Genomic DNA, 25,914 nt, shown 5'->3' with positions numbered 1-25,914 from the left:
ATTATCTTTTTCTACTCCCATCTGTAAAATACCTAATTACACACCGATCTACCGTGCGGGAAGCGTCGCTTTACCACGTCAGTTTCGTTTCCCACGAATCCGAGCCACTTCGGACATTTCCGGGATTTTACCGCACGGATGTTTTCGGAGATATTTCCCACACTTTGAATATTGACGTTTGCCAAGTCAAAATGTACCCACAAAGCAACGGTCGTAGAAAAAGTATAGTATGCAACACGTTCGGTAAACTTTTTAACTCACTCGCTCCGCTCGTGTCAAATAAACTCGTGAGTCAAATGCTGTTTACCGCACTTGTTGCATAATATACTATTACTGCCAATGTTACAGATTGATGTTTGAGATGTTGCGATTATTGTTTTCAAAATCTAAATTTGTAAATGTATAAAAATGTATTTTGTTTTGTTGTATACATTCATTTTTCAACTGACGCCGAGTTGATGGGTCAAGTTTTAAGGACATGATTTGTAAAATTAACGCATCTCAAGTATTTATTTGTTGTATGTAGTGTAGTTGTTGATTTGAGAATTTGGTGCAATGTTGCTCTGAGCCCCTACTAAGAGATTTTCAATGTCTGGATGGTTAACTTGCTGTTTAGTTGATAAAAATACATTAGCGTGTTAGGCTACAGATACATTTTACCACAATCTTACCCGCACCAGTATTAGTTGTTTGCGGAAAATGACACAGCATCAATATCTGACATTTCAATTTATATAATTTCATTTATATTACAATGTGGAAATATTACGTAGAATGCGAGGTCCTATTGCATGGAATTTTAATTGGGTCTTCTGCAAAAATCAAAGAAACAAATTAATAATGTGGTTTTAACAGAGAAAAAACATGTAAACAATGACGGTAAACCAGTTTTTCCAAGTTTCAAACAGCTTACATTGAAACGGCAAAAATGTCACTTGACAGTATTAATTAAAATTACATTCGTCCAAATCAATAGCACGTACTCACGTCTCGCTACAAGGCGAAGCTTACAATTGTAACATGTCACTTAATATTCGATATTTGGAAATAAACGAGGGATCGCTGTCTTGGTCATTCTCAACTGATAAGTCGGTTTGAAAATACACTGTTCCCTCAGTTACAATATTTCAATTTACTATCTCTACGAATAAAAATGTGTTTGTATTAAAAAACTAGTTTTGAGCTTGAACAATACCATTGTCCAACACCAACAACAGATTACTACTAGGAACAACCTCCCTGAAAAGCTAGTAGGAAACGAGTGGGAAACAAACCCTAAGTTTCTAAGGGCAAGATCAACGTAGCACAATGGCCAGAAAAGTATACCGTGGCCGGCGGAAAGGAAGGGTACAAATAGTTATAGAAAATAACTAGTCACGACAATAACTTATTTGCAGTCAAAAATTGGTTGGCCTATGATATTCATCTCAGGTCATCTATCATTTTAGGTATCATTAAAGCATTCAATTGACGTCCACTTAACTTGAATATAAGAAACCTCAGTGGCGGCCAAGTGCAACATCAGGATAGGTAAAGATGTAGTCCCAAGTCAGTAAAATACTACTTTGATGTTCTGCCTAAATTGTAACCATATTTGTTCTAGACTGGGAGTTAATCGAGATTCTAAAATTATGTGAATATTATGTAGCCGATCGTGAATTTCAGAAATATACCAGCTCGGCTACCACTGTAAATTAATACGTCAATCCTCAAGACCTTGTAGACCGCTATTTGCATGAAATTATTTTTTAAGCTTCATCCGAAATATATCATAAACTGTGAGTACAAAAATTTAAAACTAGAGTAATTTGAGTGGAAAAATGAAATTCAAGATGGATTCAATATGAACAGCCGTAGACATCCACTAGTTCCATTTATTTAATTTACTTCATAACTGTTCGTTTATTCAAAATCGTAATAGCATAGTATGCAACAAGTGCGGTAAATGGCATTGAACTCACAAGTGTTTAATAAACGCAAAACAATACGAATTCACTGACATGACCGTCACAATTGACAAACGTCAAAATTCAAGACGTGGGAAATATCTCCGAAAACATCTCCCAAACCCGTGCGGTAATATCCCGGAAATGTCCGAAGTGGCTCGGATTCGTAGGAAACGAAACTGACGTGGTAAAGTGACGCTTACCGCACGCTAGATCGGTGAGTAATTAGACACTTTACAGACGGGAGTAGAAAAAATTATTTCTACTCTTTAGGAGTAGGAGTTAAATCCCGTAACGTGTATCCAATTTATTTCAAATTCTCGATTTTCAACTTTTCTTTCAAAAAAATGTTGACATATGTTTTCATTCTTTTTTTCAAAAGCTTCACAGAGCGGCATTGGAGAGATGCTTTGTTTTATGCTTTGTTTCTGCTTTAACTAACTTCCTCCGTATATCGGTTAATTGGCGTTTTCAAAATTCACAGTTTATTTTCGTTTTTTATTTAAGGTGCTCCAAACCAATCTTGGTGATTTTTTGCGATGAAGAAAATAAACACGACAACATTTTTAATTTTGGTCCAAGTATCTATTTTTCTTGTGTCTCCTATCATAATTTCTGGTGTCTCCTATCATAATTTCTGCTTCACCAATTATATTTTCTTCAATACTAAATAATACATACATATTAAATTTTACTCTAAATATTTATTTCCGTTCCCGTTCCTATCATAATTTCTGCTCAACTAATTAATTTTTCCTAGATGCATTACGTAATGTATGCTACATCGTTCAATGATGTTTGATATCTAATCACAAATTTGTTAACAGAATTGCAGTCAAGGTTTAATGTTATCTAATTTTGATTTGAAAAGTAACTAATTCCAATGGTTTTCGTTGGCATTCGACGAACTCACGAATGTTCGATTGTTTCACAGATTTCGAATCATATGCGTGAAGGCTATAATAAATTAATTCTCTGATTTCTTTTTCTCTGAATACTTATAAGTGCACAATCAATTTTAAACGATACCATCACAATTTAATTACAAACCAGTACAAGTGGCTTCAGAGGCTTGACACAATCTGAAAATACTATATCTGAAACTAATGAACGTAAAATGAAGAACTTTCCTTCTTTACAGCTGCAAAAGTCTTAGCTAGATAGTCACGATGTCATGGAATTTATAGAAATAATATTGATGATGACAATAATATGTCGAAAAGTGGAAGACTTTGACAAAGATCACAAACTAGCAAGACCCGTTAAAATCAAACTCTCATCTTAAGAAGATGTCGTACCCATTAATTAGATAAATTCATAGTACAGAATTTTGTAAAAGTGGTTAGTGGGTAATTTTATATACAGAAAACACCCACGTTTTCATGTTTATATAAAACAGTATTTATTAATAGACAATATTACAATACCAGGCAAGTTGATACCCTAGTCACTTCATACTGACTTAATCGCAAACTAATAAGATTATTGTAAATTTATACGATGTTCCCCAGTCTAATTTCAAAATCTTTTTACAAAACTTCTGAATTCCTCCTGAGTTTTTGCTGAATCAAACTTGCTGACGTTTCGCCAATCATCCTGTAGGGCTTCTTCAGAGCTTGACTGAAACTGGCTCCCATTTTACTTATATATTTTTTGAGAGCGGCGGGGAGCTAAATGATGCGAGGCAGTTTCAGTCAAGCTCTGAAGAAGCCACATGATGATTGGCGAAACGTCAGCAAAAACCGATGCTGGAGAAATCCAGAAGTTTCGTAAAAAGTATTAGAGTAGCATGCGGAAGTTTCTTTGAAAAATTAATTCTACGACCAATTCAGACATTTCCGGGATATGACCAGTTTTCGGAAATTTTACCGCACAGCTTGAATTTTGACGTTTGTCAATTCTGACGGTCATGTCAGCGATTGTATTCGTGTTATTTTGCAAAAATATACCAAGGCCCAGCAAAAAAACAGCATGCAACACGTGTGCTAAATTTTTTGAGTCATGAGTGTATTTGGCACAAGCGGAGCGCTTCAGAGCAAAACTTGTAGCCACAATGGAATAAAATCTTGTATTGTTTATCCTCAATATCTGTTTGACTGTGTTTAAACCTATGTTATGATTTCCCTAATTTTGTATATTATATAAAAACTTTAGTTACTCTTCTACTAATTCTTTTTTAGTCCTTCTTTGTTACTCCTATTTTAAGTAACAATATAGCATATTATGCAACAAGTGTGGTTAACGGTATTTGAGTCACGAGTTTATTTGTCCCGAGCAGAGGGAATGTTAAATAAACGAGTGACTTAAAAAGTTTACTTAACTTTTTCTAAGTTTATGGGTATATTTTTGCAAAATAACACGAATACATTCACTCTGATAACACCTGACTGCACCCAAAGCGATTTGAAATTTGATGTGTATCAATTATGACGGTCATGTCAGTGAATGTATTCGTGTTGTTTTGCGAAAACGTAGCCAAAAACTAACGGTCGTAGAAAAAAGTATAGTATACAACACGTTCGGTAAACTTTTTAAGTCACTCGTTTATTAAATCCTCGCTAGTTATATGTCTATAAAGCGCCCGTAATATTTGTCAAACTCTTACGTTGTATCGCACAATTGTAAGGTCCCAGTGACCGAATAAAGTTGTTTTCAAAAAATTCACCCTGCGTCTCGAACCTTGTTAGGCCTTGGTCTATTGGTTTTGCTTTAAAAGCTTTCAACTGTTAGTACGGCAACCTTCCTTAGTGCACCGTATATTGTAGCGAGACGACTGTTGCGGATTGTCGAAGTCGTACCTGTGTGGTAACGCTCGGACGCTCCTCTCTCTTGTTAAAATTTTTCTTAGTGTTAATCTATTTCGATGACTTCCCGATGTAGTCTTGCATAATAGTTTTTTTCAGTGGATAATACTTACGTGTTTTTAATTCTCATGTGGTCCCCGTTCGAAAACACGTGCTTCGCAACCGCCGAGTTTTCTACTTGCCCCAAGCGGCAAGATCTACTATGCTCCGGTAATCGTGTAGTGACGCCACGTTTCGTTGTATCAATATAGACTACATCGAGAGGTCATCGAAATACATAAAGACAAGACAATTTTAACAAGAGAGAGGAAGGGTTACAAGTGAATAAAATATGGCACAAAATTTTAAAGAAAACACACACAAAATCGTGTACAAACTAATCGGCAAAAGGTCAGGCCGTACTAACACGCGCTGAGTCAGCCGTCTGTCCGAGCGTTACAACACAGGTACGACTTCGACAACCATCAACAGCCGTCGCACTACAATCTACGGTCCACTCAGGAAGGTTGCCGCAGTAACAGCTGAAAGCCTGCTTTTTTGAAATAATACCTGAGGTACAATCTGGATTTAAGAAGGAAAAATATTGTGCTGACAACATTTACATCATTCATCATAGATCATTTAAATAGATAGAACGAATGTAAGGAAGGGTCAAGTGCTGTGATGCGATATTGTAGTTTATGGGAACATCGTTTATAGGCTGCGAAGGCAGTAAGTAAATTCGGCGAAGATAATAATAATAAATAATAATAGAAAACGGTAATTGTGATTATTCTATTTGTTTTGCTGATGACCAGAAAGTTTATGTTGTATCACCGTAAGGACCTGGTCCCTTAAAACAAATAGGAGTTTAATTCCAGCGTTCTTATTCTCCCCTTTTTCTTATTTTATTGAAAAGAACTTGAAATAATTATTCTTATGTCACATTTTATTTCTAAATTGGTTACTGTAAATAGCGGCCACGGTAGAAATAGATTTATGTCTCATTCATGCAATATGAATTATTAAATACATTTTATATCCACGTAATAAACATAAAGGAAGATCGTATTTATTACTAAATCACTATAGAGATTTGAAATCGTTTTAATAAATTAACAAATGTTTAATTTAAATACGCTATATCTGGTTTGATATTGAATCGGTCGTTTTAGAAATATTCAAATTATTTATTGCATTTAAACACAGAAATATACTAATTAAATTATTTGAAACTTTGATGTTAATTTTAACTACAATTGGTCACTAAAAACGCATAATTTACTATCCGGGAAGCAACACATCGATTGCTCTACAAATGAGATTCTAACGTTTAACTAATTAATTGGGGTAGAAAAATTTGTTCCAAAATTTTTTAATGGTCATACTCTATTTAACTAAACTTTTTAAATTTCGTAAATACCTGTAATATGACGCAAATTTTAAATATAAAAAACTACTATTATTGGGAAAAATTATGTGGGAAAGAAAATATTCGGAAATCAATTTAGGCACCGCGAAGATTCGGTTTGGAAAATTTAACGCCAAAACCGTTTGATACTAGAAACGTAGCTACTTTTTTTGTAGCCGTGAAGCTAGGGAAATTTCCACTTATTAATTTTAGAGAGATTTCTGATAAAATACCTACCATGATAATACGTCAAAAAAAAATAATTTTAATTTTTCAAAAACAACTATGCCGAATCTCCATCGAGCTTTGCTTCTCGGAATAATTTTAAAAATTCTTGTATTTGCATTTTCGGAAATAATTGAGGCCCTTGGCATATCATAATTGACAACAATTTTATTTATCTAATAAAGGGCAAGTCTGAATTGGTGAGCTAATTGTGTTTATTGGACTCATATAATTATAAAAGAATACTATGTTAGTCTCAAGTTTCTACCGACAGAACTAAATAATACCAACAATTATTCTTAAATCTTAGCTATTTTTTATATTTAGCTAAAACATTTCAAGGGATTTCATTTCGGCTTCTAGAATTTTTCAAATATTTGCCTATGCTTGATGGTATGTCTGCTTTATTTCAAGTAAATTGTAAACTTGGTTTCTGCGATAAAGTTGTAGACCTAAGAGGTTTGGTGTCTTAACTTTTTAATGAAAATTTTTCAAAAAAAATTGTAAATTTATAATGTAGTTTTGGAATGTAGCTAAATGTTATAAAAATAATAAAAATAAAAGCTGTATAAGGTATGACACATACGATACTTTTTAGACCGCTATGACTTTTCCTGGGAAGGACGATGGTCACCTAAGTGCCATCAGCAGTGTTTAAATAACTTCAATTTCTTGCAATAATTACCAGGAGTTACCCATTCCTTTTACATTTTACATCAGAAATAGCCAGTATTGAATACATTTTTAAGCTTACTTGTTTAAGTTGCAGAACTTCAATGAGAAATTGTATGAGATTTTTGATCAAATCCAAAAATTACTGCTATCAATATCCTACGTAGTACACGACTGATTTAATAACATTAAACAGAAAGCAAAAATTCACATTTTTTTTGTTTGCGATTTAAGAGATATTATATAATTATATAGATAATACTGTGGTACGCTCCTGGCAGCATATTTTCAATCCGTTTAAAATGCTTGCTGACATATTATAGAATTATGAACTTGATTCCTAAACATTTTGATGAATTGCATAAATTTTCGAGGTAATACTGTCGAAATTATTGAGTGTTGCAGTTTTTAACATTGCTTTGAATTGCCACCACCATTGTTGGATGGGATGGATTCAAGTTAGCTTGGCTACTAGTTTTCTGCCAACAATCCATTGCAATAATTGTTAATCCTGTATTTCACAGTATGGAAATTATATCTGGCATGAAAAAATGTCGCGAAAGGCAATTTGTTTCTCTTGTTTTTGGACACCACGGAATTCGCCTGTTTTACAACATTTTGAATTTACCTATAGGTCCAAAATCTTTTTTTTTATTTTGTAAGTTATTTTAAGTGTATTGAAGAGAACGGACCCCAATTTAAATATTTACGTTCAAATATTTCAATATAATTAAATAATTAACGTAAATTTAAAATAACTGTAATTTTGTTTTCTAAAAATCGAAAATATTAAAATTAAATATTAAAAATAACATCTAATTCATTCATAATATCTAGTTTATTACATTATTTTAAAAGTTTCTATGTGGCGTTTTTTTTAACATATGCACGGCTTACTAATACATAAATAGCCAACTATGATTGCCATATAAAATAAGAAGGTTGTATTCATTTATGAAAAAACGGAGAACTGTAGAAAAAATCTGAGTATGCCACTGCATTTGCCTAAAAATTGCCCTAATAATGTTTTTATCCGAAGCCAAAATTTTTATAAATAATGGTCAATTTTGAACAAAAGGCGAAAATTAAAAAACGCCCTAATCTCGGTTGGTAGTGAACATATCGTCATTCTAGTTCAGATATGGGGGTTTCCTGTTACTCCACCAGGTACAGTGTGAATCTTAACTGGCCATTTCTCTATAAAAAACATCCAAGTACCAGAAATAAACTCTCAGACTTACCAAATCAAATTGCCAAACAGTCAAACTATAAACTTAAACATCTTACTGTTCCTGAAGGAATATATCAATTTTCGATCGGAAAAAGTAAAAATTTAGGTGGAAAATTTCTTCTTGTAGTAGTTCTGTAAAATGTTCATGAAATTTAGCGCGTAACCGTGCGTATATTGTTCATGAAACGTCAAGAGAGCAAACCCAGATACCGTCAAAAACGTTGAAAGCAACTGAAAGCTGGCAATGGGCGCGCGGGCAAAAGATAAAGGGCTACGCACGCGCCTGAACCGGCCCTACCCAGCATCCGCCGCCACCGTCACGGACCGTTCATGCATCCTCCACCGGAAAGCTTGTGGTTGAAGACTAATTAAGATTTGACGGAGCATTGCATGCATAATTAAGCGCGCGACATCTTAAATCGAATTTACTATTTCAAAGAACTATTGAGCTTGTTGGACCCTCATTGCCCTATGAATTTGTACAGGGTGTAAGAGGCCCCTAATGCTCCAATTTTATTTTTTTAATGGAATGCCATGAATTTTTTTCAAAATTCTAATTGTTGGTTTGATTTGGAGTATTTTTTGTGATTACATATCATTTGAAATTTTTTTTGCGAGAAAACAAGTTATTGGAAGAATGTATTTTTTTAAACTTGAAAATTGCAGCATTAAATATTAACCACTTCTATGGATCCACAATAAAAATTCCTAATTTTAGTTTTCAAGTATAAAAAAACACACTTTTTCAAGGACCTGTTTTCTGCAAAAAAATGGAAAAGTTCATTTTTTGCAGAATAGGATAGGATAGAATAGGATAATTAGAATTTTAAAAACTATTCATAGCATTTCATTTTCAAAAAATAAAGTTGATTACTGCCCTGGTACAACGGAACACTCTGCATACATAAAAATGCATTAAATAATATTAAGGTCAAATACTTACTTATTGAGATAATGTTGGGAGTGCTGAGCATCGTAAAAGTTTTTAAAGAATAAATACATAAACAATGAGATTTTTGGATATAAAGCAGTACAAATTAAAAAAAAATTCTCTATGTAACTTAACAAAGTTGTTACTATTTCATTAAGAAAAATCGATAAAATTCCAAGTACACCTTTTTATCCTGACAGCAATATGGTTACTAATTCACGTTCATCACTTGGCAACGTCGCATTGAACCGACGGTTAGGCCATTTTCTTTCCGCATCATTCCATATATGTTCAAGTTTGCTTTGTTTTTTTGAGAACCATGAGTTTTTAAAAGTGAAAAACAGTCCTACTACATTAATATTTGACAGTGAAAATGTGGTGTGAAGTATTTAATAAACTTGGCAATTTCGATTTAAATTCCAATTCCAGGTGACGTCAAGTGTGATGTTTATTACTATGATTTGCTGAAAATAAGGCCCTAAATCCAATAAATGAAATTTGTAGCAAGAGATGTTTGCCAAAAATATTTAATGCTGAAGTTTTTTTTTTTAGTTCTTCATAGCAGTTTCTCCTAAGAAAACAATATGTACGTCATTTCACAGAATTTATAAATTTGTTCATAGTTATTTTGTTTAGTATTATTGTTATTATTATTATTATCATCATTATTATTATTAATATTAATATAAAGAGTGTGTGGGTTTCCTAATAGCGTGATGACGGTCAATATAATAATAATAATATTACTTTTCAAAAGGCAAAATTGACGTTACACATCCTTGCTTTGCCAACAAATACGGCACATTAATTGCACTGAGTGTTCGAAGTGTTTTGGGAGTGCGAGCATTGAATATTTCAAGTGAGATCTTGGCGACACATCTGCAGGATTCCAGTAGGATGCGGGGTTTCAGTTCAACAGACGAACGGATGATATCCCGAAATATATCGTCATTGTCATTATCATTGTTCATCATTGGCTTCTTCCGAGGTTGACTAAAATTGTTTCAGTTAAGCTCTGAAGAATCCAACAGGATGATTGGCGAAACGTCAGCAAGTTCGACTAAGCAAAAACCGTCGCAGAATCAATCCAGAAGTTTTGTAAAAAGTACGAGTATTACAGTAGTCTGTGAAAGTTTCGTTTAAAAATTAATGTTTTATTTTTATGAAAACATTTACTTTTCTGTTTTTTTCCTTCCTGTGAGCTTATTTTATAAAGAATTTTGAAAATTGTGTTGTCAAGATGTTGCGAACAAAGTACCGACTTTAAAAAGTTTTTGTTCTCACCAGGGTGCTATTTAAAAAAACTAGGTTATCCTAAAAAATTAATATCTCAATACCATAAACGCTATTTGCCATAACACGAAAAGTTTCATTTACAATTTTTCACACGATCAGGTGACCCGGTCAATAGTATTTATGATGGTCACAGCTTCCTAGACATAATTTCCAAAATTAAATAAAAATTAAAAAAAAAACAAAAAAGTGAGAAAAACTATGCTATCCTATGTAGAATGATATCCTGAAAAATAAGGTGTGTCATTAAAAATTAGAAAGTTACTGCCGTTTCCGCTCAAAAATATAAAAAAAATGGACATTCAGCCTATACTAACCCTTCCAAATTTCAAATAGCTATCTCGAGCAGTTTAAAAGTGGTCGATATTTTCTCATATTTGGTTATGGGTGTCTTGAATGTTTATTTTTGACTCGCATTATTTATCGCTATAACCTAAAAAGTGGTTCACATGGGGCGTAGAAACACATCGCACACACATAAATAAAGTTATAAAAATGTTCAAAATTCGGGAGAGCCTTTTATACAGAAAGCAAAATAAAGTTTTATTCGGACTAGCCAATGCAAAGGTTGGAATAATTAAGAGCGAATTTTATAAAGGGATAATCGAATAAATAGCGCTTTTGATGAGATGTCAGCGAGGCGTTATCTTCGCTTAGCTTTGGACTTCGTTTGCAGTTCGGGGCATATAGCCCCTTCCTCCTTAACATTCGAAAATAACGGAACGTTTTCAAATTTTTCTTCTTGGAATATTTCCTCTGGTTTGGATGCGGTTTTCTTCAATTTTCGTCCCTTCTCCAAGAAGAGCTTCCTAATGATGAAAACTAAAATTAGAACTATTATTATTCCAAAAACAATAACAATTATTTGGAACGTATTTGTTTCTTCTTTCACTGGTTCCATGGGAGTTATTTTTTCTGATAAGTCTCTTAGCTGGTATATATCGCCAATATTTATTTTTGAAAGACTGGGGGTATTGGTAAAAATATGTATTTTCCGCACTGGATTTTTACATCGTTGAAGAATTTTTCTTCATTAATTTCTATTTGACGGACAGGGTGAGTTTCTTTTCTACAAAAATGTATTTCTTCGATGACGGGACATGTTTCTACGGTAAATTCTCTCTTCTTCTCCGCTTGTGCCATATGAGAGTATTGCGGTATAAAAAATGATTGATTTTCGATTATTGGAAAAATATGGTAAAAGCAAAATATTTCGGATATTAAAATCGGTGCATGGACTGCAAAGATCACTGTCGAGTCTACAAAATTTACCTGCGTTCCCAACATTTGATAAGAAGATAAAATGTTTTTTGGAATTTTGGAATTTGATTTTCTTCATAGATTGATATTTAAGCACTTTATTCAAGTCAGATATCGCTAAAATACTATTATGAAGCACATTAACCTTTGCAAACATAATGCCGTCTTCTAGGTTATCTAAAAACATTAAAATGTTTTGGCAATCTAAGTTTAATGGCGTTATGATCCGGTGAAAACTAATATAATCTTGAAAAGAATTTATCGTCATCAATACTGCATTGTGGAATGTTTTTAAACCCGTTTGTAGTTTACTTTGGTTTTCATTTATCTTCACAATAGTTTTATTATAGTTATTGATTATGCCCTTTGATAGATACTTGTAGTTCTAATTTTTTGATTAAATTATTTTGGTTTTTCTCAAGTGTTTGCTGCCTTATAATAATTTCCGTCGTCAGCGTCGAGAGTTCTAAATAGCCATTTAGTTATTTTAGTAATCGCGTTAATTAGGCCTCGTTCTTTACAAACATATGGATGTAAATTTTCAAGTTTTTCCCCAGTAACTTGCATTAAATATTCAGTTCTTAAAAGTAAATTTTCGGCAAGTCAATAACAATAAATATTATTAGTTATATTTTCAACGTTAAATTATCTTAAATTATTTTAAATGCTTTCTATTTTATTAATTATTTGGCTTAAATTTACATAATAGATAAATGTGTGTTTATTATAAATTAACATTGCGTTACCTATCTGAATAGGAAGTATATGATTTGCGAGTTTGGTAACTTATACGTCTGTGGTTACTATTCGTTCGGATAGAACTGCTACGAGTAGAAGAGTCAACATTTTGATTTTCATTGATTTCCTGAAAGAATAGATTTTTATTTGCCTTTGGCCTCCTTGTACTACTTTTATGATAGCTTGTCTTAGGTGTTATTAATTGATTAGAGTTTTTTCTTCTGAGTTCATGTATTGAGTATGGATTACTCCTTTTATGTCCTTATTGTGAGATTTCGTACGTATTTTTACATTGTCAGATATGTTATAATTGTAAAATTCCTATTGGTCAGCGTTAAATCGTTCAACTGGTAAAGGTTGTGTTAACGTAACTGATATTATCTCGTTCGTGGGATTTTCGATTTCAATTAGCCAAATTATTTTTTGCATATGAAATAGCAGATGGTATTTCAAGATTTTGTAGTTTTTGATTTTATTTACTAGTATTTTCTTTAAACATGTTTCATGGGTATTTACAGTTAGAATAAAGTTTACATATGATTGTTTTCTATATTTGAATGGACTTTCGTTGTTAAATTCTATTAACTTTTGATTTATTAAGTAGATGTTCAGATTCATACTAATTAAATCAGTTAAGCCTATTACTCTGTCAAGAAAGTCACGAAAATCAAATAAGATCAATTCTATTCGATAATCGATGTTCAATTCTGAAAATTCTTATGTGCTAACTGGAAATCTGGTATTTTGACTTTCTACAGCTGTTTTTATTTCATTATTTTTATGATAAATGCAATTTGGAAAATATTTTTCAGCGATAGTTGGGCGTAATACGATAGTGAACTACCCGCGTCTGTTAGTCGTTTAATATTTGGTTTACATATTTGGATATACGGTAAAGAAGAAATATTAATCTCTACCAGGGTTGGTTGTTTGTTTGGCTGACTTCGTGAAAATTTTCGTCATTTGGATTTTGTGTTTTGACGTTTTGTTCTATATGTAATGTATCTTCATACTCATTTTGTTCGTAGTTTTCCTTAAATTCGTTGTAATAGTTATGCTCGTTTTGATTAACAGAATAATCAAAGTTTTCATCGCATTCTTGGTTAAATAATAAAAAAATTTGGGGGTTCATTGTTGTTAGTGAAGTAATTTTGTCTTATCGGTCGTCTTGTAATTGAATTGAATGGTTGTCTTGGTGTCGGTTTAGGAAGTTGGTTGGGTGATATGTGACTGGATTTGAAAACATTTCGTGGGGGTCCGAAAACTTCAAGATTTGTTGGAAATCGTTTTTGAGGTATTTGTTGGTTGAGATGGAAATTGTGGATTTTGATATTGGTTTGCATTTGAAAAATTGTTAAAATTGTTTGGCAAGAAATTTTGTTCGGATTTATTCCAGGCTGAAATCTACATAGATTCGGCTGATTTTGGAATTGTTGAAGTGATTGAAAATATTGTTTCGTGTTAAATTGTTGAAGATTTGTCTCTGTCGACGATAAATACCGCCTTCCCAATATTTCCGATCTCTTAGACCAGTTAGGCAGATGTCAATATTTCACTACTTTGGAGCTAGCTTCTGGGTTTCACCAAATTGAAATTGATCCCAAGGACGTTGCTAAAACTGCATTCTCAGTTGAAAATGGTCATTCATTCGTTTACCCTTCGGACTAAAAAATTCTCCATCCACTTTCCAACGTGTCATGGACAACATTCTCTTAGGTCTTCAAAACGAACGATGTTTCGTTTACATGGACGATATTATCATTTATTCCGCTACCATACACGAACATATACAAAGCTTGACTGATGTCTTCAAACGCCTTTGTGGTGCAAACCTCAAACTCCATCCTCACAAGTGTGAATTTCTTCGAAAAGATGTAGCTTACTTAGGGCATCTCGTGACCCAAGACAGAGTCAAACCCAATCCTGACAAAATATTCAAAAAATGTCAGAACCAAAATCACCAAAAGACATTAAATCCTTCCTTGGTTTAGCCGGTTACTACCGTCGTTTTATCCCCAATTTCGCTAAGATCTCAAAACCTCTAACTAGACTTCTCCAAAAAGACACACTCTTCGTATTCAATTTAGAATGCAAGAATTCATTTAATGAACTTAAAAACGCTGTAATACTTGACCCAATATTTATTTATTCAAATTTCGAGGAAACTTTTGTCCCAACTACCGATGCCAGTGCATTTGCCATTGGTGCAGTTGTTTCACCAGGTCCAATTGGAAAAGACCTTCCTGTAGTATATGCCTCTAGAACTCTATGTAGTGCAGAGACGAAATATTTAACTATAGAACGGGAACTTCTCGCCATAGTATGGGCAGTCAAGCGCTTCCGTCCTTATCTGTTCGGAAGAAAATTTATTCTCGTTACCGATAATCGTCTTTTAACTTGGCTATTTTCGATAAATGATCCTGGTAGTCGTTTAGCTCGATGGCGTCTCAAACTTGAAGAATACAACTATACCATTGTGTATATAAGCCCGGTAAAATAAATAAGAACGCAGGCGCTCTATCCCGTGTTAAAATTAACCATATTCAAGATTGTGTCGATCTCCAAAAAAAAATTTTTATCCTTACATCTAATAATGATGACATTCACAACCGACAATCCATAAGTAAAGAAGAAATCGTTCACGATGACAATTCTAATAATTCCGATATCGAAGACGACACAGCGGAAGTTACAGAAGAATACAACAACTTCACATACCTTCACAAAACCACGTCCCTTATAGATTATTCAAGCGAATAAAACCAAAATACAATTGGCCAACCTTGACCAAAGATGTCGAAAACTATATTAGAAAGTGCGAAATATGTGAAAAAGTCAAGATCTATCGTAAAAACCTCAGCACACCATTTGTTATCACAGAAACTCATAAAACTCCTTTTAGGCGCATTAATATCGATATTTTTCATAAGAGATGAACTCATAAACTCACCCAGGCATATCTAATAAAAGACAAAAAAGCTTCTACAATCATAACTACCCTTCCTCTCTACTTCCAACATTTTGGAACTCCTCTTAGAATACATTGTGACCATGGCCGAGAATTTGATAACTCCCTTGTCAAAGATCTTTCTTTTTTGTACGATATAAAGTTAACTTTCTCCAGCGTTAGCCACCCACGATCTAATGGATCACTAGAAAAATTTCATGCCACGCTCACAGAAATGATCCGAGCTCATAAAGCCGAAAATCCAAAAAAAAACCCTTTCATGCTCTTCCATACACAATAATCAGCTACAAGAACACAAAAAACAAAACGCATGGTTTTTCCCCTTATGAATTAATATTTGGACACACTTCTAGTAGGCCTCCAGAAATTCTGTATAATGAAGAACAATTCATCACCAAATACATCCGAGATCTAAATAAACGCATGCAGCATTATTATAGAGTCGCGCGTACCCGTACTGATGAACAAGAACAAAAATCCAAAATAAGATTTGATCAAGCAATCTCTAGAAATATAACTAAATATAATGTAGGAGATAAAGTTTATTTTAAAGAAACTCAAATTAGCGATAAAGCTCAGAATCAATTTAACGGTCCGTATGAAATTCTTGAAGTATTTGAAACTTCAGCCACTGTCAAAAATTTAGCCACCGAACAAGTTTCAATTTTGACAGTGTAATGGGTTCAATTTGTCATTCGCTACTTCGACTTATGTTTCTCACATGTAGGTTAATAATGCTCGGAGACTACCTATTAAATGTTTTATTCTCACAATTACACACTGTCTTAATCCTCAAAACTACTGATATTGCTAATTATTATTCACTACTTCATTCTGTTCGAACACACTGTAACTGTTTAATTGCTTGGTGTGGTTTGCCTGTCCTAAAATAAATGTAAATAAGTTTAAGTCCTTGCATTTTTGCTGCAATTTAGGATGTTGCTGCGGAATGCGGTTGGATTGCACGAGACGATCGTCTTGTATTCCTTCTTATTTTCGAACCAACGGCAATTTCTATTCTTGTCCCTTGCTTTCATTTATTTACACTTGTTGCTTTTTGGAGAAGTTATATTTCAATCCTCTGTCAACGCGAATGCACTCAGCCATTAGTACAGTTAAGCACTCGACCTTTGGCGCACGTTCGTCTTCGATTTCCTAAGACGTTACTGTGTAATCTCATTCATGTGTGTGTGTAATAATTGGTTATTATTGGTAATAGTGGGTAGTAGTTAGGTAATATTTGGTCTCCTTGCGTTGATTAACTTCTGTCATTATTGGCCCATTGACCCTAGTGGTGTCGGAACCGAACATCGTCTTTCCAGCACCATCGGTCTCTTTTTTTTAACTTTGTGAAACTTCATCGGTCTTTCTTTCTTTGGCTTTACGATTTCCGCCGCTGCAAGTGGTTGCAAGATTTCAATCCGAATAAGTTTGTGACATCTCGTAGTTTTCGAGGATTAAACCGGATTGAAATCGTATAGAAGTTGTGGATCTTCGTCTTGTTGGTAGTATTTTGCTTGGACGTCCCCAACATTACAGCTTAAGCTGGATTAAAGCTAACCAACCTAGCACCTGGCACTCTTCATCGCCACCCACGATCATTAGGCGGTTTTGGTTTTGGTTTTGGATTTGGTTTTTCTTTTGGAACCAGTTTTTGATTGTTGGTCTGGTTTTGGCTTCTCATTTGGTACTGGCTTCCCTAGTTCTGGTTCAATTGGATTTGGTGCCTCCTTACTTCGTGGACGACACGTGTTCTGAATTCTGCAACCCAAGAATTCGTCAAGTCTTCAAGTTAGCTCGGTACAGGACGTTGCAGTGCATGTCTTCTCGTCCAAGAGTGATAAGCATTCGTGCCTGTCCCACTGACTGGTGAACCCGTAGGCAGTATACAGAACAGCCATCTTAGAGCTTGCCCGACTCGTTCGTTGCTGGTAACTGGAGGATTACAGATAAGCCTCTATTTACGATCCGGTTAATTTTGTGCCTATTAAATACAAATTTCAATTTTTAAATATCAATATAAATTAAAGATCTCAGTTAGGGTAAAGATAAAGTACACAATTATAGAAACATTTTTTGTAAGAATTATTTGTTAACATTTCGATCGTAACCAAGCTTCCTGTGCTTAGTGTGTACTTGAGCCAATATATGGAGATTTAAACTGACGTGCCGTTCTTATTTATTAATTATTTATTTGGTTTTTGGTTATTTGGGTTCGAACTTTGTTAACTTTGTGAGTTTGTTTGGTGGCTAGTGAGCAAGGACACTAGTCACTATCACTAACTATCACTAACTTATAGTATTGGTTGGTGTTTTGTCCTAGCTGGCGCCCCGGTTATATATATATATATATATATATATATATATATATATATATATATATATATATATATATATATATATATATATATATATATATATATATATATATATTCTCACGTATTGATTCACGGATGGAAAAATGTGATGACACTATATTCCGGGATATCATCCGTTCGCTCGTTGAACTCCGACTGGAATCCTGCATCCGACTGGAATCCTGCAAATCTTGCATCCGACTGGAATCCTGCAGACGTTTCGCCAAAATCTCACTTGGCATCTTCAATGCTCGCGCTCCGTGTGTTCGAAGTGTTTTCGGAGCGCGAGCATTGAAGATGCCAAGTGAGATTTTGGCGAAACGTCTGCAGGATTCCAGTCGGATGCAAGATTTGCAGGATTCCAGTCGGATGCAGGATTCCAGTCGGAGTTCAACGAGCGAACGGATGATATCCCGGAATATAGTGTCATCATATATATATATATATATATATATATATATATATATATATATATATATATATATATATATATATATATATATATATATATATATATATATATATATATATATATATATATATATATATATATATATATATATATATATATATATATATATATATATATATATATATATATATATTAAGCGCAATCACGTTCACGAATCAAAGGTTTACATAGTTCTATTATTTACCCACGAGATTTAGTCATTTCTCTTCAGGAAATTTCAAAATCCTTGACAAAAAATAATTTACCACTACCACCCTATACTGCGAGTATTGCAAAGTACGTAGATATTATGGCGCTAGAAGCATTTCAAACTGAAAATAAAGTTGTTTTTGTACTAAGAATACCCTTAATAGAGCCTGAAAAACACACATTGTACCGTGTTTTACCTATTCCAATTTTGGACAATCGAACACAATTATTTCATATAATTCCAACAACAATAAAATATATTGCGGGTGACGACGATTCTTTACTCTATGTACTACCCGAAGTTATAAAAAGCTGCAAACAAAGTCGTGGTAAAGAAAGAATCTGTTTTAACTTAATGCAATATCCCATCGATAGAGAAGCCCTTTGCGAAGCACAGTTGCTTCGACATTCCGATCGTGTTCCTGTTACATGTCAATTTTCAATCGTCCTGGCCTCCGATTACAACGTCGTAGAAATCGACTTTAATTATTGGTTAATTACCGTATCCGAACCACTACCAATCTCCAATATACGTGGAAAAAGAAACCTCGCAGCCGAAATGTTGAAAACTAATTCTCTACTTAAACTACAACCGAATTGCAGTGCTATTTATTCCATATGATTGCTGTTCTCACATTCCAGAGAAGTTTCAACCCCCAGAGTTGAAACCCCTGAAACTAAGTAAGATCGTACCCCGACGACCTTAACGTGGCCCAACACAAGTTGCGTGAATATTCGGAAAAATTAGAAAACCTACTTCATCAACCAACCCTTCAAAAACATTCTCACTGGTTGACAATTATTTCGATTATTTTAATGACTCTTTTAGTATTTTGCTGTTTCGGTTGCAAATGCCGGAAAAAGAAACCGACAACACTTAGCATCGCCGATGGTAACGATCCTCAACAACCTCCGAAGCCAAGTCGAAGACCCCTGCTCCCGATGCAGCTCAAATCACTAACTCAGAAAAGATGGACTAGCATCCACCCAGAAGTAACTACCCGAGAAGCTACGCTTTAATTAGTCTACGAAAAGCTGCAGCAAGACTCCACCTTTTCACTTAATGGGGGAGCTATTATATCCGGAAATCCTGTTGTCCATATGGGTTAAATGCCACCGACCTGCAAGAGTGCAACGATTGTGGAAACGTCGTGTCAACGATATATCGCACCATTTCGCAGCCATCGCCCCGTCACCGTCAGCATAAAATCATTGTAAATATTAATTTTTATTGTAAAACGTCGTCTAATAACATTCTGTCGTCACGAGGTTATTATGTCCAATTTCACTTTGATTTTAATTTTGATTTAAAGTTAATAAATATATTTTTTTCTATTTTTTTTCTGATTTCTATCTTATAAACTAAGTCTTTCAAGTGGCACTTGAAAATGAAATCCAAAGAGTTGAGCTAGGAGCTACGCGCTGGACAAGGAAATTCGCCACCATGACTTATAAGGGCAAATCTAGGATAATGGGCAAGAGCATCGTCCTGCATATACCACATGATTTGCGAAATTGCAAGTGGAATGTCTTCTAATAGAAATGGGCACAGTTTTACGCAAAAATCTCAAATACTCTTCAACTATAACATCACCAATATTGCCAAACCAAATAATTATTGAAAATTCTTGCTTAAATTGTCTTTCTATCACCAAATCAGGCTTCTCTTGTTTCCAAATGTATTGCCTATATGGCTATATATCAACGAAAAATGGACTGCATAAATATTCGAGCCGCGACTGAATCCAAACGACCAACGTATTTTTGGCTCTTACGTGATCCAGTTGTACAGCGTCTACGTAGCGCGAATTTCAAGGTGTTCTGCTGCTTCCTGGGTGACTAGACCAAGTTGGCAGTGATGGGTGTTAGTCAGGATCATACAACACTGACCATTTTAATCCGATTTCGGATTCACTTTAAATATTGCTGCGTGTATCTTACGATTGAAACGTTATTAGCTTAATAAAATTTTTGTTTGAACAACGCAATAAGCAACCACTTGCGAGCCAGATGTTCTTAAACCCGCATTTTTCACCCCTCGCTCAGTCAACATATCGATTAGCAGAAGAGCGTAATATGATAAATATGGTTTTGGGGTGCAGTAAGATTTTAAGAAATATCTTTCCGGTATTTCTCGGTAACCCTGCATTCGAGTATTACGGGCTATTGTTCGCATTACGTGAAATTGCGAAGACTTAAAGGTGTAGTAGCAGTAGTTGAATTTCACGATGGTTCTATTTAATTGCTCAAAATATCAAAGTACCAAATGATTTATTGATCAGTTTCATTTTTAATTTATAAAATATACCCAAGGAATTTAGTCAAATATTGAACTATTTTAAACGTTGTTACTTTACTGGTTCAAAGTCGGGGCTAGTGTCGCGTGTCTCTGACCTTCAGTATATTATGGCCTGACGCACTGCACTGTCGCGTGTTTCTGCCCTTGCCCTATATAAGATTGCTTTCGAAAAACCGTGGCTATGCGAATCATCTGCTCCGTACTATGCGCTACGCAGTCTACAAAGTCACTACTCAGCTTTATATTTTAAAGGATTTTTGTCCTAGAGGGACGCATTGTTTTCTTATCGTGTTCCTGCGCACCACTATGGAAAGCAAAGTCAATGTAATTTTATTGTGCATCCACCCTATATAGAGTGTCTTTTATGTCCCGCCGAACTTCACAGTTACGCCAAACTTTGGTAAATATAAGAATGTGTACTGGTAATTGCGATTTAAGATGATATTTTTTCAAATATCTCGCGCACCTTGTATGAAACTTGAAACTCTCTCAATACAGTTCACGATACTGTTTAAGCCAAATTATCCCATGTTTTATAGTTTTTAATTAACGGCTATAAATTTACCCACGAAAACGGTAATTTTCAGCTACTTTTTTAATTCTTGCCCATAATAGACATACCCTGTGCATAATTGAAATAAAATCGGAAATAGAGGTTATAGCCCCGGATCTCCCACGTTTCCTATTCTAACAACTTTTCCAATAGAGTAAATGGTTTTCGAGAAAATATTTTTTTTCTGAAACTACGCAGTACGCCGTAATAGTCAACGACGTCCTTGTGTTTAGACTGAGCCCGTGTAATAGTGATTTTCATTTGGATTTTTTCAAATATCTCGAACAGCATATGTGAAAATCGTAAATACAAAAATTGTAGCTCTCCATGTGGTCTGTTTAAACCAATTAGACATATTTTTACAAATTTTGATTTACAGTTAATAATTTATTCATTCAAAAATTCACGGTCTTTTAGATTTTTGTCCGTAATTAAAAAATCCTGTATATAATCAAAAAAATGATTAAAATGAAAGTCGTAGCTCCGGATATGCCGCGTTTACCTGATGATAGTGTAAGATACCGCATGACTTCAAAGAAGTATTTTTTTTAATCTTTCAATGAAACTCCCACAGGTTACTGTAAGAGTTTTTATAAAACTTTTGGATTCCTCCGGCGTCGGTTTTTGCTGAGTCGAAATTGCTGACGTTTCGCCAATCATCCTGTTGGCTTCTTCAGAGCTCTATTGAAACAGTTTCACTCAAGCTCTGAAGAAGTCAACAAGATGATTGGCGAAACGTCAGCAATTTCGACTCAGCAAAAACCGCCGCGGGAGGAACCTAGAAGTTTTGTAAAAAAGTAAGCATTTTTTTCGCTTCTTCTTCGAAAACTCGGAAATGATCAAACTTATAAAAATTCAACCCAACTTCAAACCCGCTTTTATCAAAAACGGATGCTTTTAGCGGCAAAAAGTTAATAACTCAGTTTCAGATCAACAGCATACCCAGCATTTCAAATTTCGTCTAATTTTCAAGTTAGTGAACAAAAGTATCCAACTCAAATAGTTTTTATTTACGTCTCGCATGTCAAGATGCAAGTGGTTGCAGACCCATGTTCATGGGTGACTTTTTATCTTAACATTTTTTCACCAGTTCGTGCACATATCCAATAATAATTTTCTTTAGAAAATTATTTGGTTAGTATTTAAAACAAACCTTTTTATATTGATGGCAACATCACCATCTCTTTTTGTCACTATACAAATGTATTAAATTGGTAATGGTCTGCTTCAATCCACAACGTGGTATAAACTGAGTAAAAAAAGTAAATATATTGCAAAATGCACAAAACGCTGGCATAACCCCACAAAAGAACCCAATAGGTGTATCATAAACCCTTAAAATTGTTCCAAAATTTGCAGGTTTGTGTTAGGTAAGTCCATATTGTTCATTATCCATAATTTATTCAACATTATTTTGCATAGAAAATAAACTATCTCATGTGAAAATCAATATAATACGTCCAATACGCAAATTACTAATTAAACGTTATTGGTATCCGCAGAAATGCAGAAACGGATATTTTGTTTACGATATTAAATTTATGAAACATCGAATTACAAATTTACATGATGTCTGTCGTTTACGGTTCTATTCCGAAGTGGTTTTACTTTCTATTTTCCGTATATGTATTATTTTCAAAGCAAGAGACGGAACTCCATCTAATACAAAACGGAATGAAGGCTGCTCCGATTTCCCCAAAGCAAGTTACAAACGTGAACGTTATCCAAAATTGGAAATTAGACCCTGTTTAATGGTGTATGTAACTCACTTATTTAATTTAATTAGATTTCGAATCATAATTTGTCTAACTGATCGTTAAATTATTATTGACTTTTATAGATTCCACAAGTTGGTATATTGTTATGGTCTACCGCGACTAAACGGTAAGCAGCGTAAACTGCCTCAACTCCAGGTGGTCATCGTCAGATCAACATCACCTACTACTAAACTCGCTACTACACCTTCTAATATGAATAAAAATCCCATGCTGTGGGATATTATGCTATAAATTTGATAAATGACATTCACACACAACGAAACACAACGAGTGTTCAATAAATAAGTGTTTGAAGAAGTTTCTAAACGTGTTCAAGACTATTTCTTCTATGACAGTTTGCGCCAGTCTGAGCGGTGCATAATTGAGTATTTTAGAATAGAAATACGCATTTGTCTTTTGCAAAACGATATTAAAATTCCAGAGTATCTTTCACTACTGCAGGATTTTAACGAAAACTACATATACATCCAAATAATCTAATTACCATTAATACAGGGTGCCTCATAAGTCCCTTGCAGCATCTAACAGATGCTGATGCTTAAAAAAACTGAAAGAACATCTCCGTAGTCCGCTATCGCGTCCCATTTAGCTTAATGCTCAACATAAAAAACACCAATTTTATGACAGTTGCATAGAAACATTAGCAATATTAACAAATTAAGTTACTATTTTGACATTTAAACTTTGAAGAAGAATAGAAAAGTCTCGAGGCGTCTTCAACAATATGAGAGAAATATTGTGCAGCAGAGAGTTAAGTTAAGAGTGAGAGTTTGAGAGTGAGGATGCGAAAATGCTACGTTTTTTTCGGTCCTATTGTATGGTATGGAGGCTTGGACTTTAAACAAACAATGAGTTAGTAGGCTGGAGAGATATAAATAAGTCGGAGAATTTTAACAATTTCGTGAAAACAGTGTGACAAACAAGTAAGTACAGCTACAATACCTGAGTCAAAGGCAAAGGTACGAATTGCATTGATAATTGTCAACCTTCGGAGCTCAGACGGCACGCGAGAAAGAACAATTACCCTGTATAGTCAACGGAAATTGTTATTGAGAATAAATTTAAATACATGTGGTATAAATCGCGTGAAGTGAGTGGTCAGTTTGATATAAATGAAACCTGCGTCATGTAAAAATTCTTCGTGAAAGGGACTTGAGGTTGGGGTTGACTTTGAATAAAATATTTGCAATAATAAGAAAATTGTTGAAATTGGCATAAAGCGATATGAATCAAACACAAACAACAAAAATTCTTAACAGCAGGGTATAGTGAAACGGCATTCACGTATAGTAATACAGCGTGTGTAATTATTTGTCGACGCTTCTGAAGTCGGTGTATTTCGGATAGAAGTACATCTATCATATTTTTGGCGCCCAACCCGAGGCAGAACAGCGAGAATTAGGTGGACTAAGGCGTACTGCTTCGGGGTACACGAGACATAGCAGTTGACCTAAATAAAATCCAACAATCTGTCGGTTCTACAATCGGTCCTTGTATATGTGAAACTGCTTAAAATGAAAGTCGTAGCTCCGGATATGCCGCGTTTCCCTGCTGATAGTGTGAGATACCGCATGACTTCAAAGAAGTATTTTTTTAATCTTTCAATGAAACTTCCACATGTTACTGTAATAGTTTTTACAAAACTTCTGGATTCCTCCTGCGTCGGTTTTTGCTGAGTCGAAATTGCTGACGTTTCGCCAATCATCCTGTTGGCTTCTTCAGAGCTCTATTAAAACAGTTTCACTCAAGCTCTGAAGAAGTCAACAGGATGATTGGCGAAACGACAGCAATTTCGACTCAGGAAAAACCGCCGCAGGAGGAACCTAGAAGTTTTGTAAAAAAGTACGCATTTTTTTCGCTTCTTCTTCGAAAACTCGGAAATGATCAAACTTATAAAAATTCAACCCAACTTCAAACCCGCTTTTATCAAAAACGGATGCTTTTAGCGGCAAATGCCAAGAATACCTGTTCAAAAAAAAAACGTATAGTAATACAGCGTGTGTATTTATTCGTCGACGCTTCTGAAGCCGGTGTATTTCGGATAGAAGTACATCTATAATATTTTTGGCGCCCAACCCGAGGCAGAACAGCGAGAAGTAGGTGGACTAAGGCTTACTGCTTCGGGGTACACAAGACATAGCAGGTGACCGAAATAAAATCCAACAATCTGTCGGTTCTACAATCGGTCCTTGTATATGTGAAACTGCAGCGACAATAATAGTGCAGAAAGTCGTTTTATGTAACAGTTGTGTTTACTCTCGCAAATGTGCCATTAAATTGTGAAAATTTAAATATGGAGATAATTTAGCGAAACTTACTGACGGTGTCTTACAGCTTCAAGAAGCAACAGGGAGTTTAACTATTAAAGTGAAGGAACAACATTTAAATTTAAATTGATTGATACTTGTCGATTTCTTTTAGCAATAGTAGCCCATGAAAGTTATGAAAAATATGATATGCTGGTATATTTCATATAGAGTTATGAAAATTCTGAAAAAGCTTCGGAATTATATTCTCAAAGGTCAATAATCTATTGTGGCCATGAAAATCTCTCTGTGCTTGTGAAATTAGTGTGCCAAAAAATGATGGTCAGAGGAGAAGTATCATCCATATAAACTTAATACAGTACAACATTTACATATTGACGATGTCGAACGTCGGGCAGTGTTTTGGAAGTGGTATTTTCAACAAATCGATAGTAATGATTGATTGGGAATCATTACTGGATACATTGGAAAGCATAGGATTTTTGAAGAACTAACAACTGACACGTAGATACCTAGAAATCATTAGGAAAGTTATTCCAGA

The 25,914-nt window shown here is 34.4% G+C and overlaps 1 protein-coding gene across 3 annotated transcripts in view; it reads right to left on the bottom strand.

Annotated features, from left to right (window-relative positions):
* LOC132703990 (5-hydroxytryptamine receptor-like) overlaps window positions 1–25,914 on the bottom strand; it is a 536,822-nt gene that overhangs the window by 417,023 nt on the left and 93,885 nt on the right. Inside the window, exon 1 of one of the 3 annotated variants that reach the window (XM_060673577.1) lies at window positions 8,279–8,414. The exons of the other annotated variants lie outside the window; for them this stretch is intronic. The gene's annotated coding sequence lies outside the window, so the exon portion shown is untranslated. Of the gene's footprint in view, window positions 1–8,278; window positions 8,415–25,914 lie in introns of those variants that run through there. 3 annotated transcript variants of the gene reach the window in all.

This window comes from Cylas formicarius, unplaced genomic scaffold, assembly GCF_029955315.1.
Source record: "Cylas formicarius isolate icCylForm1 unplaced genomic scaffold, icCylForm1.1 PGA_scaffold_6__28_contigs__length_40554024, whole genome shotgun sequence".
In the NCBI taxonomy this organism is placed as follows: domain Eukaryota; kingdom Metazoa; phylum Arthropoda; class Insecta; order Coleoptera; family Brentidae; genus Cylas; species Cylas formicarius.
Note: the sequence above shows the minus strand (reverse complement) of the source record. Positions and strands in the feature narration are given on the sequence as shown.